We start from the raw sequence: 13,888 nt of genomic DNA, 5'->3' as shown, positions 1-13,888 counted from the left end.
GGCAAGGGGCTAGGTTGAGGTGGGGGAAACTGAGTAGGGTTGCAGGTGTTGCAACCGTTTCCTGGAAATGTTTTTGCCTGCTCGGCTAAGCAAGGTGGGCAGATGTCTTAACCACATCCTGGAAGAGTTTACCAGCTCTACTGAAACTCTTGCACCAGCGACTGTAGAAAAGGGTAGGGGGTGTTTGTCGGTGGTCACAAAGGACTGTATTGAGAAGGTCATGGAGGAGGAGGAGGGGTAGCTTGGATCTCTAACAAGAGCTTCTTCATCTAATATTTACTATTTACTATATTTACTATGCCATTTTCTTATTTGTAAAAGGAAGATTTGCAGAATCATCTAAATACCCATCTGACAGAGATTCCATGATTCATGTATTTCTCAAGACAGCCATACAATAAAATTATAAGATCATAAGAATATTAATTCTATTCTACCTAATGCAATACAAGGTATCCTTTACTCTCTTTCAATAATAGTTAGCTCACTTCAAATTCAACATTCCTAGTGAATCTCTACATGGGGAAACAACCTTCTTTGTAGCTGCTACTTTTAATTCTCAAAGAGAGTCTTTCTGCGGTGTGTAAATATATTTGTTTCACTTCCCCACCATGCTCTTTAATCAAGGGAAAATGTCCTACAGTGGACATGGACTATATCAGACACTCTATCTGGCACACTGTGATAATTCTTGAATTTTCATTTAACATCAACAAAAATGTTAAAAGGTTATAGTAGTCTTGAAATTATTATTGGCAGGAACATTTTTAATACAGTTACACTGAATTCTTTAAATAATTTCAACAACCTCACAATCAGTAGAATTTTATACATTATTTTTCAATTTTTTCTCAAAAAATTTACAAGTCATACTTTTCTTCACTCCTCCCCACAAAATGTATATCAACAGGAAATAATGCGTTTATGGAGCAATATCATATTTGATGGCATTAGTTGTCCTTGGCTGCAATACTAAATGCTGAATAATAAAATCTCTCTGAATTTTTATAACTAGAGAAGCCTCTGTGATACTCTTAGAATATATTAAATACAAGATGCTAATGGATGAAAAACAAATACATAAAACTGCATTAAAATATTTTATATAATTAAATTTTGAATAAAGAGTTGGATTAATGAAGTTAGATGAGGCAAATAACATGAAATATTTACCAGTGTAGAAAACTATGCTTCTCTAGACAAAGATCTGCACAGTTATGTATACAGGAATACTAAATATTGAGCTATCCTAGTTTACACATACAGAAAGGTAGAAGGATGACCACTGGATATGAACTTACAAGATATTATTAATTATGTAGATTTTCTGGAGTGTATCAGTTGCTATTGCTTCATAGTAAATTAGTACAAATATTGCTGCTTAAAACATAATAACTTCAGGTCACCAGTGACTCACAACAGTTTTATCTGAGTCTCACATGCCTCTCCTGAAGGTTGTCAATACAATAAGCAAAGAGCTATAAGCATCAAACACGAGGAAGAGTGGCCTACACATTCAACCTCAGGAAAAGGATATTCTTGAGCACACTAATCTCATAGAGTTGGTGTCAGGTCTTTCTATTTGTCAATTATCACACATACAGATAACATACTTTTATCATTTTGAACTACAACAGTGTTGCACAGGGCAACATCTCATGCTCAAATGTATTGTGCTTTAGGCATGCTTTGACTGCTGTCATGTTTGACAATTAGGCTGATAGAGTCCTTCAGGAAGGAGATGCTGAAATGAGATTAAGAATGCTAGCACTAAAAGATGTGCTAAAGTTATAAAAGACAGAAGGAAGGGACAAAAACAAAATTGGGCAGCAAATGCCTTTACATGTTGAAACTGTACCTGCAATCTGCTCTAGCAAATGCACCATCTTCTGATAGCATCTGCTGTATTGTGTACTATGTTGTTGACCTTGTAGTAGCATTTGAGTCATTTTTCAGGTTACCTTTTCTTCAGTGTCCAGAATGGTGGATAAAGTTAAGATAAAATAGGCACTGCCATTTTTGAGTTTGTAAGATGCCTGAGTATTACACTCATCTTCACCACTCAGCCCACGTAGCAGTATTATTTGTGATTTACTAGACTGGTTATTGATGGAGATAGGAATGTTAGTTTCAGAGCCCTCCACTTTATCTTTTCTATTACAATAGCTTTTACTCTATAGTCTAAGAGCAAATGTAAGAAGTACTACAATTGCCAAGTGTCTCTCTCAATTATACACTTGGAAACCCAAAAGACCTGCTGTAATGATAACTTTACCCATGACCCCATCCATTATTGGGCTTCTGTGTAATATCTTTCTAATGGAAATATGTAGGGATTATAGTACTTTTGGTCTTCAGAATCATCTGCCTATGTGCCCCTAGCCCATGTGTGAAAGATTCAGATTTCCCAACAAGGGCACTGAGCTTGTTATAACAGACTTACTTGGGCTGAAGGCTGAATTGTGTTTGAAGCTCAGGAACTCCAACTAGTAAATCCTGGGCTTGATCTTTTGAATTATTTTCTCTCTCATTACAGGAGATAAGGTGCTTTGCAAGCTACCAAAGACACATTTTGTACTTTATACTTAGTCACCAATTATTCCCTTTGCAAGCTACCAAAAAGATGTTTTACACTTTGTATTTAGTCACCAATGTCAGAACTGTTCCTAGCCTGACATTGTCACTATATAGGACACTGAGAAATAAATTTAATAACAACCAACCAGATTAATTTTCCTTGTACATATTATCTGTCACTCTCTACTTTTTGCGTTACTAAATAATTATGACAACTTGGGTATTTCTCTCCACTGGAATATTACCATACACCCTAGGGTTAAATTTCAGAAATTGGACCACAGTTTTGTACTATGGACTATCCATGCCCTACATACCTTACAGGATTAAATCATCATTAACAGTCAGGTAGTGAGAGATCTAGTCCCAAATCCACATTTTTTAGCTGCATACTTGAATCACACCTGATATCAGGTGTATTAGTTTGGCTATCTGGAAAGTAGAATATCTGAGAGTTAGAAATGTCAGCATTTTATTGTGCAAGACAAAAGGAAAAGGAATGAGTTAGTTAGGAAAGTCTTCAGACTGTAATATCTATTTGAAACCTAAAAGGAAAATTGGGCAAGGAGATCCACCAATTGTGAAACAAATTTGACTCTTCATAAACTAAGTGGGGCATTCCAGAATACAGATGGCCCTTTTAAAAAGCCCCACATTCAGCAGATATAGCCAAGCACTGGAAACTTCTGCCTGATTTACAATTATCTCTTGTTATTTTGCGATCTTAAAATTATTAGCTGTATTGGGTAAGATCCTTAACTCATGTGAATTTTATTTCACATTCCAGTGCATTGTGTTACCTCAATATGCAATTTGTGAATCTTCAAACTGTTCAATTATTGTCCTTTACACCCAATAAAATATTTTAAAGAAGTGTCCAAACAGTGCATCACCACAATATCTAGTTTATTTTTATTACTCCACAGTATCTGATATTATGATTGCAGGACAGCTTATAGAGGTGGCAGAGACTTGGAGTCTTTAATCTCTTTTATTACTTTCTTATATATACTATATACTATTTGACTAATATCTTCATGTCATATGAATTTTGGACTTTAAGTATTTCTGACTTCTAATTGAGAAAGTCCTCAAACTTCAGTTTTTAAAATTGTCATGGATATTCTTGATATTTTCTATTTCACTCTAAATTTTAAAATCAGCTTGTCAATTTCTACACATAAAAAATCTGGTATTTTGAGAGATATTCTGAATCTATAATTCAATTTGAAGTGAATTAATAAGTAATTATTGCAAGTATTAAATTTTTCAAAAGTTCTGTTACTATTTTAGTGTAGATGTTTTATCCATTTTTCATTAGATATATTGCTGGTATTTTTTTTCTCATCCTTCTAAATTACACATATATAACACCTATATATCATTGTTAGTATTGATTTTAAAAAGTGATTTTTGATATTAACTTTGTGTCTATCGAATCTGATTAATTCACTTCTTTATTCATTATTAATAGTTTGGTGAATTTTACATTTATCAACTATATTATCTGCAAACTATGAGAGCTGTAATTTTCTTTCTAAGCTTTATAACTTTTCTTTATATTTATGTCTTATTTCACAATATAAGACCTCCAGTAAATGGTTGAAAACTGTATATTGAATAATGTAATGTTTATCTATAATCTTATGAATATTAATCCTTATGCTGTTTAGGGGCAAGTAGTACCTTTGCCATTTAACAGAAGAGAAAATGAAGCTCAGTGAACTTCTCTCACTTTCTCAAAGTCAAATTGTTCCTATGTGAGCAAACTAGCATGAGAAATTCAGTTAACTTGTAATGCTGGAATTTGCTTTTTTCTACCTTTATCATACCATCCAATTTCAGATTCAATTAGATGTGCATTTCCTTCTGAAGTCCTTAGTGTGTGTTTTATTTTAATGTTCTGATTGTTTATCCCCTGTACTAAGCATGTATGAAAAAATCAATTTCTCCTGCAAAGGACTACAACTAGAGACCAGGTATATGAAGATTCATTTCCTAGTTTATATGTGCTCAGGACTTGCGTAAAAAATACTCCATATTATGTATCAAAATTACATTAGTGAAATCTTATGGAGTATTGTTAACACTTTTCTCTGGTGGGTCTGTACTTATGGTATTAACAACTATTCTTCACAAGATTAGATATTGCATACTAAGTTAAAAGTATTTAAGTGGCCTAAATATCCTTTTCAGTCCTCTATTTCAATGTTTCTATGTCTAACCCTAGAAAAGTTAAATGCTAAATGTCAAGTAGCCAATCTAATTTTTACTATATATAAAACGAATAATAAAATGTAATTTTAAATGATATTTCTGTACTTCCATATGATCCGTCTGAGCATATTTTTAACTACCTGCATAAGCCCAGTTAAGCCATTTTTGATCCTTTATATGGAAAATGATTATAGAGTCCATTTGATGTTATTAAATTGCATGAAAAAAATCTACATTTCTCTAGTTGATGAATCTCACCCTTGAGTTTCATTTTATTAAACTATAATTATTAGATCCTTTAATATTCATACAGGAAGAGCTTGTATCAGATTTTGAGCTCAAAACTAAGCAGTAAGGAGATAAAGTGTAATGGGACAGGAGAATTAAAATAGCTATAGGAGTCCCTTTTCCAAAGTGTCAATCCATTTAATATCCAAAACTATAGGCATAAAATTATGTTTTAATATAGATGCTATACCATGTGTTAAAGATAAAAAAAATCAATGTTATTTGTTAAAATACAGTAAGGCAGACTTTATTCAGGACCACTGCTATACTTTTGGAGGTCATGGCAATGGCATTTTGTAGCAAGGGAAAAAGATATGACTCAATTCTAAATATAGTATGGGAAAGTGGGAATTTATATCCCTGCAGCAGGATGAGGGTCAGTGGATAAAAAATAACTAAGGGGTAACTTAACAGTAAGGGGAATTCAGGCTAAACCTATCTAACAGGATTCTTGCTGAAGAGACACCAAGGTTACTACACATTACCTAGGGATGGTGGAGGATGGAAATCCTCGGAAATAACAAAGGTGATAAGATATTGAGGGTGGGAGGTTCTTACTGAACTGATTTATCAGGGCTTCTGCTAAAACTGCATTTTTACAAGCAAGTATACAGATGATCCTAGAAAGTTCAGGAGCCTGAATAAAATTTGCTCAAGCAATCATCTTTGTTACATGTATATTAACATAGACTTTCTGAAACATCTGGTTCTCAATTTTTAAACTGTCTATCCCATCTATTCTATATAATAAAATATGCCTTAAAATATGTAATTCCTTTTTTTAGCATTTGAAATGGATGGCATCTTATCCTGCTTCATGTGATTCCTCATTTAGATCTGGACTCTTTACATCATTAAGGTATCCTGAATATATTCAGTATGGTAAGGAATATTTTAATCATTGTACACAAATAAGTCAAAGTCAATTGCTGTATTAGTTCATTCTTGCATTGTTATAAAAAACTACTTGAGACTGGGCAATTTATAAAGAAAAATAGTCTAATTGACTCACAGTTCTGCAAGTTGTAAAGGAAGCATGGCAGAGGAGGCCTCAGGAAACTTATAATTATGGCAGAAGGTGAAGAGGAAGCTGGCACATCTTTATGGCCAGAGAAGAAGGAAAAGAGAGAGGGGGAGGTGCCACACATTTTTAAACAACCAGGTATCATAAGAACTCACTCACTATCATGAGAACATCAGGGGCGATCCACCGTCATGATCCAATCACCTCCCACAAGCCCGTCCTCCAACATTGAGGATTACAGTTCAACATGAGATTGGGGACAGAAATCCAAACCATATAAATTGCATATTAGGGTTTTAAGAAGAAATGTATCCCAATCCTTCTGTAACTGTCAACAGTTCATAGTCAGAAAAATAAAATAAAACTAGAGAGAATATAGAGAAATTTAAAGATTGAAAAGTGAAATACTCTCACCTACTCATCAAAACAAGTGTTAATTCACGTGAAGTGAATGTGATGTAGCCCATGTTTTTCTGTATACTGAAGATATAGGAACGACAAAGAAATTAGAGTTCTGGCCTAAAGGAGTTTGTGTATTTTTAAAGGATACAGATATTAATCATTTATACAGAAACACATAAGATAATTTCTTGTTCTGAGTGCTAAGAAAAAGAGTCTAAGGAGGCATTTGACTGAGAGTGGCTAATGAGAGATTTCTCCTTTAGCTAGTGTTGTCAGGAAGATAAAACCCTAATGATAAAAAAACAAAACAAAACAAAAAAAAAGCAGTGAAAATATCTTTTAGAATAATGTTTCAAGCTTAAGGAACCCTACAGCAAAGGGCCCTAGTTAAAAATGGACCTGAAATGCTGGAGGGTTATAAACACTGCAGTATTGTTAATGTGGTCTTTCACCGTACTTTCACCCTGTAGTTGTAATGGTTTCCAGGTTATGGCACTGGTAGAGGATCGTGACTGCAAGTTGTCCAGCTTCTTGGTGTTCTCAACAAAGAGTTAGACAAATCTCCAGCAAAGCAAAGAAAGAATGAAGCAACAAAGAACAAAAGTGGGAATTTATTGAAAACAAAAGCGCACTGCGCAGTGTGGGAGTGGACCTCAGCAGTGGCTCAAAGGCCCAGAACGGAAACTTCTTGGGTCTAAACATTCCCTACAGGTCTCCCATTGGCCACTTCATACTCATCTTCATGTAAATAAAGTTGCAGCCCACACTCAGTCTGATTGGTTACAGAAAACAGCCAATCAGAAGCTGAAGTTACAAACGTCACACTCCTGGGCAAATATCTGATTGGTTGCAAAAAGCTTTTTGCAACCAATCAGGGGCTAGGGTGAAGTTACAAATTATACTTCTATGCAAATGAAGACTCCACCCACAATCAGTCTGATTGGTTGTGGCCAGTAACCATTCAGAGGCAGGAGCGAAGTTACAAAGTTGCAAACAAAGACAGGACCGGCAATCAGTCTTATTCGTTGCAGACAGCCAGTTTTCCATTTGCCACACAGAAAAGGTCAAAGAGGGTAGCCTCTGTTCCTTTTGTTAGATGTGTAAAGTTAGGAGTTTCCTTTCAATTTAGTTCTAGAAAGTCAGTGTGAAACAGCCTTAGGTTCCCTGCCTCCAGACCCTATCCTCCTGGCTCAGTAACATTCATCCATAAAAAATGAGTTTTAAAATCTCAAACTAAACTTACTTATAGCCAAGAGGTAAACAAAATGACATCCTGTGAAAGCTCCCTTATTTTGGAAAGCCCTATAACAATATACTTGAATACTCAGGACTTGATATAAAACCCATTCCCGAAAGAATAGAGAAAATGTATTCTTTTATGACGTTCTCATGTTTAAAGAAGAATATTTTGCCATTCTTGCTGGTAAGCATACACAGAATTTAAGAAAGGAAAAGAATCTAACGTAATGATCGCCATCTATGCAAAACCACATTTCTTTTGGGGCCAATTTTGTCTGCTTCTCACAACAGTCGCATATAATCAATATTGTTTTTTGCCCGTTTAGTAGCCAGAAAACTGTTTTACAAAGGGGAAATGGCCAAGTTAATAGGTAGAAGAGGTGATCACGTGGAGATACAGATCTAACCCCATCCAAACTCAAAGTGTGTGATCTCTATTTTTTTCTTTATTGTCTCAAAAGAAGGAGAATGTGGATGGAGACAAGGCTCTCAACCCATTAGCCTAATGTTGTTCTCTGGTCAATTTATATTGATGAATTTTTGCTTTTATACTTTTGTGACGGGCTCCTTTTTCAGGCTTTTTCTTCGCAGGAACTTAAAAGCAACCCTATGAATATAACATTTGTCAAAAACAGCAAGTGCCAAGCCAGTTGAGAATAACCTTACAACGTGTACAAGGATTCCAGAAAAAACATTTTCATCCCTCTGAACAAAAGTGTCTGACTTTTGAAAAATACTAATTTCTAAACAGTAAGAGATTCTTATATTTTGTGTACATGGAGCTTTTAAATTCATCACAAATGTAAAGTTTAAAATTATTTGAAAGTGACGAAACAAAATAAAAATATACCCTTCATTTTAATCCGGTTTCAGAGAAGTTCAGCGTCTCAACCATATCTTTACTAAAGAGGCAGACATGCTAATCTAAATATTTTATAAACATTAATGGCTTGAATATAGCTCAAGAATGCCAAATAAGTGTTTTATAAACTCAACAGATAAACAAACAAAACTGAATAAACAGCTATAGTGATATTATAAATTATATCGTTTCATACTAATGCCAAACACTGGAATTTGAAATTGCTAATTAAAGACATTAGTGAATGTCAATACAGCAATATTTTAATGACTCCAAGATAATCCCAAAGCAATCAATTTAGATCAGAATGAGTTTATTGTAAAGTGCCAAAGGTGGAAAAAATGCTTCCTTTGCACGATAAAACAACAATTTCTCAAATGAATAATGCCTAGTCAAAATTTAACTAGATAATTACTTCATTTGCATTTATTAAGGAAATATAACAACTTGGAAGAAAGCTCTTTGGGAAATGATCTCGGAGTTTAGCGTCATCTAATTTTACCTTAACTTCTGAATACACAGAACACATTAATGATGGTAACAAACAACAGCAGCAGAGAAGAACAACAAATATCCTCCAAGCTATAAAAAGCTTTTTTAGGGATTTTTTTTTTTTCTTTTTAAGTGCCTAGTATCATTTTATTTATATGGACAAATGTAGATGGTGACATGTTTCAGCACATCCAATATTGAGTCAGCAAGTAAAACTAATCATTCATAAGTTTTACTCTTTAGATAAATGGGTAATGATGTAATTGTTTGGGTTCATTGCCGCATGTAGTGCTGTGTTGTAGCTGTATTACAATCATTGGCACTAAAGTAGAGGTACTGGAACTCTTTAGCCAAAACCAAACTGCACATTTTCCCTTCTGCTCCTCACACCATGCTTTTACAAACTTAATTTAAATGATGTGATGCCAACATAGTTTTCCACTTTGGTACAGGCATCACAATCCACACACACTTTCACTTAAGCCAATTCATAGTTTATAACATTAAATTCTCTTACAGGCAGGTGTGGCCTTTTTATTTATCTTTAACCAAACAAGACACAGTCATGCTTCCCTTAGTGACAGGAATACATTCTGAGAAATGTCATTAGGTGATTTTTGTCACTGTGCAAACAGAATGTACTTATACCAACCTAAATGGTATAGCCAACTACATACCTAGGCTATATGGTATAACCTATTGCTCCTAAGCTACAAACCTGTATAGAATGTTACTTTACAGAAGTTGCCTCCTAGGTCTTGCCGAAGAGGCAAGCTGATGATAGATATCCATCTATATTTTATAGATATCTATCTTATATTGTTAAGAAAGGGGTCGAGGGGATCAGCCAAGGTCCATCATTGTTTTTTTGCCCCTCCACCGCCCCCATAGATTGTCAGCTGTAAGTGAAACTCCTAGTGAAAAAGAGGGGAGCCCTGTGTTAGGAGTCCCCATAAACATATACTGTAATTATTTGTATATAGAAAAAAATTTACTGTAAAGTTTAACTTTACTCAGAATACTGTATGCAATCGTAATACAATGGTAAATATTTGTGTGTCTAAACATATCTACATCTAGAAAAACACAGTACAAATATGGTGTAAGTAGTCACATGAGACCACCATCATGTGTACATTCCCTCATTGACCAAAATATGGTTATGTGCCACATGACTGTAATCTAATTGTTGTGTTTGGAATCTTAAACTAGTCATCTTTATTTATTTCATATGTATATTAAATATATATTATGTTATATATTCTTAGCTATCTTATATTTTATAAATTACATGCTCCATAATATAAACTATTATATAATTACTTTATATATTTATATGTTACATATATTTATCTATCAATCAATACAAATATAAGTTATATAACAATTTAAATTATGGTAAGAAAATATATAAAATATATCAGAGTTCTTTAATATCCGTTCTCATTTAATTTTAGTTGTATTGCATAATTTATACATATCTTATGTCAGTGTTCTTAACATCAAATTTACATTTTGGTAATAAAGTTGCCTGTATAAAAGTAAGGCAGGCTGGGCACAGTGGCTAATGCCTGTAATCCCAGCACTTTGGGAGGCCGAGGTGGGCGGATCACCTGAGATCGGGAGTTCAAGACCAGCCTGACCAACATGGAGAAACCTCATCTCTACTAAAAACACAAAATTAGCCAGGCGTGTTGGCACATGCCTGTAGTCCCCAGCTACGAGGGAGGCTGAGGCAGGAGAATCGCTTGAACCTAGGAGGTGGAGGTTGCGGTGAGCTGAGATCATGCCATTGCACTCCAGCCTGGGCAACAACAGTGAAACTCCGTCTCAAAAAAAAAAAAAAGAAAGAAAAATCAATGAATCCAGGAGTTGTTTTTTTGAAAAGATCAGCAAAATTGATAAACCGCTAGCAAGACTAATAAAGAAGAAAAGAGAGAAGAATCAAATAGATGCAATAAAAAATGATAAAGGGGATATCACCACCAACCCCACAGAAATACAAACTACCATCAGAGAATACTATAAACACCTCTACGCAAATAAACTAGAAAATCTAGAAGAAATGGATAATTTCCTCGACACTTACACTCTCCCAAGACTAAACCAGGAAGAAGTTGAATCCCTGAATAGACCAATAGTAGGCTCTGAAATTGAGGCAATAATTAATAGCCTACCAACCAAAAAAAGTCCAGGACCAGATGGATTCACAGCTGAATTCTACCAGAGGTACAAAGAGTAGCTGCTACCATTCCTTCTGAAACTATTCCAATCAATAGAAAAAGAGGGAATCCTCCCTAACTCATTTTATGAGGCCAACATCATCCTGATACCAAAGCCTGGCAGAGACACACACAAAAAAAGAGAACTTTAGACCAATATCCCTGACGAACATCGATGCAAAAATCCACAATAAAATACTGGCAAACCGAATCCAGCAGCACATCAAAAAGTTTCTCCACCATGATCAAGTGGGCTTCATCCCTGAGATGCAAAGCTGGTTCAACATACACAAATCAATAAATGTAATCCAGCAAATAAACAGAACCAAAGACAAAAACCACATGATTATCCCAATAGATGCAGAAAAGGCCTTTGACAAAATTCAACAGCCCTTCATGCTAAAAACTCTCAATACATTTGGTATTGATGGAATGTATTTCAAAATAATAAGAGTTATTTATGACAAATCCACAGCCAATATCATACTGAATGAGCAAAAACTGGAAGCATTCCCTTTGAAAACTGGCACAAGACAGGGATGCCCTCTCTCACCACTCCTTTCAACATAGTGTTGGAAGTTCTGGCTAGGGCATCAGGCAAGAGAAAGAAATCAAGCGTATTCAGTTAGGAAAAGAAGAAGTCAAATTGTCCCTGTTTGCAGATGACATGATTGTATATTTAGAAAACTCCATCATCTTTGCCCAAAATCTCCTTAAGCTGATAAGAAACTTCAGCAAAGCCGGGCGCGGTGGCTCAAGCCTGTAATCCCAGCACTTTGGGAGGCCGAGACGGGCGGATCACGAGGTCAGGAGATCGAGACCATCCTGGCTAACATGGTGAAACCCCGTCTCTACTAAGAAATACAAAAAATAGCCGGGCGAGGTGGCAGCGCCTGTAGTCCCAGCTACTCAGGAGGCTGAGGCAGGAGAATGGCGTGAACCCGGGAGGCGGAGCTTGCAGTGAGCTGAGATCCGGCCACTGCACTCCAGCCTGGGCGACAGCGCGAGACTCCGTCTCAAAAAAAAAAAAAAAAAAAGAAACTTCAGCAAAGTCTCACGATACAAAATTAATGTGCAAAAATCACAAGCATTCTTATACACCAGTAACAGACAAACAGAGAGCCAAACCATGAATGAACTTCCATTCACAATTGCTTCAAAGAGAATAAAATACCCAGGAATCCAACTTACAAGGGATGTAAAGGACCTCTTCAAGGAGAACTACAAACCACTGCTCAGTGAAATAAAAGAGGATGCAAACAAATGGAAGAACATACCATGCTCATGGATAGGAAGAATCAATATCATGAAAATGGCCATACTGCCCAAGGTAATTTGTACATTCAATGCCATCCCCATCAAGCTACCAATGAGTTTCTTCACAGAATTGGAAAAAACTGCTTTAAAGCTCATATGGAACCAAAAAAGAGCCCGCATTGCCAAGACAATCCTAAGTCAAAAGAACAAAGCTGGAGGCATCACGCTACCTGACTTCAAACTATACTACAAGGCTACAGTAACCAAAACAGCATGGTACTGGTACCAAAACAGAGATATAGACCAATGGAACAGAACAGAGTCCTCAGAAATAATACCACACATCTACGGCCCTCTGATCTTTGACAAACCTGAGAAAAACAAGAAATGGGGAAAGGATTCCCTATTTAATAAATGGTGCTGGGAAAATTGGCTAGCCATAAGTAGAAAGCTGAAACTGGATCCTTTCCTTACTCCTTATACAAAAATTAATTCAAAATGGATTAGAGACTTAAATGTTAGACCTAATACCATAAAAACCCTAGAAGAAAACCTAGGTAATACCATTCAGGACATAGGCATGGGCAAGGACTTCATGTCTAAAACACCAGAAGCAATGGCAACAAAAGCCAAAACTGACAAATGGGATTTCATTGAACTAAAGAGGTTCTGCACAGCAAAAGAAACTACCATCAGAGTGAACAGGTAACCTACAGAATGGGAGAAAACTTTTGCAATCTACTCATCTGACAAAGGGCTAATATCCAGGACCTACAAAGAACTCAAACAAATTTACAAGAAAAAAACAAATAACCCCATCAAAAAGTGGGCAAAGGATATGAACAGACATTTCTCAAAAGAAGACATGCATATAGCCAACAGACACATGAAAAAATGCTCATCATCACTGGCCATCAGAGAAATGCAAATCAAAACCACGATGAGATACCATCTCACACCAGTTAGAATGGCGATCATTCAAAAGTCAGGAAACAACAGGTGCTGGAGAGGATGTGGAGAAATAGGAACACTTTTACACTGTTGGTGGGTCTGTCAACTAGTTCAACCATTGTGGAAGACAGTGTGGCGATTCCTCAAGGATCTAGAACTAGAAATACCATTTGACCCAGCCATCCCATTACTGGGGATACACCCAAAGGATTATAAGTCATGCTGCTATAAAGACACATGCACATGTATGTTCATTGCGGCACTATTCACAATAGCAAAGACTTGGAATCAACCCAAATATCCATCAGTGACAGACTGGATTAAGAAAATGTGGCACATATACACCATGGAATACTA

At 35.7% G+C, this 13,888-nt stretch overlaps 1 long non-coding RNA gene across 1 annotated transcript; it reads left to right on the top strand.

The window, feature by feature from the left end:
- The first annotated feature begins 321 nt into the window (after window positions 1-321).
- On the top strand, window positions 322-8,433 carry LOC112625732. Its single transcript, XR_003119763.1, has 3 exons — window positions 322-452; window positions 5,868-5,941; window positions 8,324-8,433. It is a non-coding gene; the product is annotated as an uncharacterized LOC112625732 (long non-coding RNA).
- The last annotated feature ends 5,455 nt before the right edge of the window (window positions 8,434-13,888 follow it).

The sequence above is a fragment of the Theropithecus gelada genome, chromosome 6 (genome assembly GCF_003255815.1).
Source record: "Theropithecus gelada isolate Dixy chromosome 6, Tgel_1.0, whole genome shotgun sequence".
Classification (NCBI taxonomy): Eukaryota; Metazoa; Chordata; class Mammalia; order Primates; family Cercopithecidae; genus Theropithecus; species Theropithecus gelada.
The sequence above is the reverse complement of the archived record's forward strand: the minus strand, read 5'-3'. Positions and strand labels throughout refer to the sequence as shown.